Raw genomic sequence first — 2,711 nt, forward strand, 5'->3', positions numbered from 1 at the left:
TGGGAAAACTTACTTCATTTTCAAAATAAGCAGTAAAAAAGAATTGCGGTCAAATTTCATGCAGTTATTATAAGAAGAAAAGGAATAAGGGGCAGAATAAAATCCCCACACACTATGATGAAAACACTTCAGAAAGACATGCCAACAAATTGGGAAACTGTAAAATCTAACATTTCAAAATAAGCTAAAAAATTTTAAGCAAAGTATAAAATCCATTTAAAACACATAAATTAGCATTAGAAAAACTCAAAAACTGCAAAACAAGAATCTGGGGTTAAGTTTTATTTATTTATTTTTAGAGAAGTGGGGGGCAGAGGGAGAGAGAGAGAATGAATCCTCAGGTAGACCCCCCACTGAGTGCGGAGCTGGTTGCTGGGCTCAATCCCATGACCCTGCGATCATGACCCCAAATCCGAAACCAAGAGTCAGACACTTAACCAACTGAGCCACCCAGGCACTCCAGAATCTGTGGTTTTAAAGCAAAAATGCCAAGAACTTGGCAAAACTTCTTTCAACTCTCCCTTCAAAGATCAGCTTGAGCCATCGCCTAGGCTTTGCCATGGACCTCAGCAACACGGACACACAATAGCAGATTAAGCATGATAGCTTTCATTGAATAAGAAGACAACAAGAAAGCAGAAGGGAAAGAGGCAAAGGAAGCATAAAACATTAGAAAGGTTCTCTTGTTCAAACAAAAAGACTGAATGTGACAGAATATCATGAAAGGAGAAAAATGCAGATTGTGTAGCAGAAGGAAATTTAAATGTCCAGCTTGAACCAAGCAAATGTAAAAGTCTTCTGAGGCAGAAATGACCTTATTACAGATCTAAGAGAAGCAAAACAGATGCTCGACAAGGTGATAAAAGGTACAACTGGGCATTGAGTGCTGGAAGCACTGGTCCTTAAGGATTTATACCCATTGCTATAGCTTCTAATGACTGTTCATTGCAGGATTGGGACTTCCTTCTAGTAAAGACTGAAGTGCAGAAAATGATCCCTATAGACAAAATTGCTGAGGTCTAAATTGATCAAGAGGTCTACCTCTCTGAGTAGATAGCCAACAGTGTTGAAATCCTAATGGAGGTCACAAAATAAAGTTTTCCAGTACCCAAAAAACCAGCTGGATCTCTTAGTTCAGGAATGATGCCAGAAATATGGTGAGCCTTGTTGATATGAATAGCAACAGCAAGTTTTTGGATTAAGCCTGTGGGAGGTGGAGCTTTACCCACTGCATATGACTGTATTATGAAAGCATCTGATATTTGAAAAAACAAGATTTTCTATGGCACCTCCTCTTTGTTCTGATATAGTTCTGTATTTATCAGTGGAATACCTCTTCCATAGCTATTGCCTTTGTTCTAACCATTAACATAGGGGGAAAGATGCTCTTGAACAAACAGGAACATGCCTCCAGTTCTAGAAGTCATGCAACTTTCAGTGGTTTTGAGCATGAGGTAGAGGAGATCAGAAAATGGTTGTATGACTTATCCAGTCTTCTGCCCTTTCTCTAGCTCCAGAGATCTAATTTGGAGAGTTTTAAGTGAGACAGACCAGAGACTGGACTTGAGTCCCCTCAATCCTGACCACAAAATACGGGGTTCCTTGATAGCTGAAACCCTGGGCTTCTCGAGTAGCATGTCCTGCAGGAGTGCAGAAACAGGATGCTTACCAAAGGAAGGACTCCACTACGAAGACTGGCAAAGACCCAACCAAACCAGTCTGCACCAAGGTGGACTTCAGAGCTGACCTTTCACTGAGTTGTTCCCTCATTATGATACTCAAAATCACACCCAGGGGTGGGGATTTAACATGCTAATGAGACATGATGATGCATGACAAAACAATTACTGTCCTCAGAACCTGTGTGCCCAACTGCCTGTATCTCCCTGCCCCTGCATGCTTCGATATCACTTCTTTCCCACCTCAGTCTCTTTACAAATTTGCCCCAGGCTTTGTTTGGAGAGCCAGCTGGAAGGACTTTTTCCTTTGTGCTGTCTCCTTGGTACTCAAGCATAAGCCGGCCCCAATTAAAGCCTTGTCTGGAACTTCTGGCTTGGTCTCTAGGAAATTTCTATTGCTTGGAGAGTCCAAGGACCCGAGTGGGTAACATAAACCCTTGTAAGTCTCTGCTCTTTTGATTCAATATGCATGTGGCAAGCATTCATTATAGCAGTAGTAGCTTCTGTTACTTGGCCCTAGTAGTTTTCCTCATATGTAAATATGCTTTATTTATTTATTTATTTATTTATTTATTTATTTTATTTATTTAAGTGGATTTATTTTTTTTATGGGAGCTCTTATATTTATAGCTATGTCAGAGCCATTTCCCCAGGAATTTTTTTTTTTATTATGCTATGTTGGTCACCATACAGTACATCATTAGTTTTTGATGTAGTGTTCCATGACTCATTATTTGTATATAACACCCAGTGCTCATTACAACACATGCCCTTCTTAATACTCATCACTGGGCTACCCCATCCCCCCCACCCCCCTCTCCTCTGAAACTCTCAAATTGTTTCTGGGAGTCCATAGTCCCTTATGGTTCTTCTCCCCCTCTGATTTCTTTCCCTTCAGTTTTCCCATCCTTCCCCTAATGTCCTCCATGCTATTCCTTATGAGCCACAAATGAGTGAAACTGTATGGTAATTGTCTTTCTCTGCTTGACTTATTTCACTTAGCTTAATCCCCTCCAGTTCTATCCATGTCAC

General features: G+C 40.6%; 1 pseudogene; it reads left to right on the plus strand.

The window, feature by feature from the left end:
- Positions 1 to 559: 559 nt before the first annotated feature.
- On the plus strand, positions 560 to 1,095 carry LOC121100116 (annotated as a pseudogene).
- Positions 1,096 to 2,711: the final 1,616 nt, after the last annotated feature.

This window comes from Ursus maritimus, unplaced genomic scaffold, assembly GCF_017311325.1.
Source record: "Ursus maritimus isolate PB19 unplaced genomic scaffold, ASM1731132v1 scaffold_10, whole genome shotgun sequence".
Classification (NCBI taxonomy): domain Eukaryota; kingdom Metazoa; phylum Chordata; class Mammalia; order Carnivora; family Ursidae; genus Ursus; species Ursus maritimus.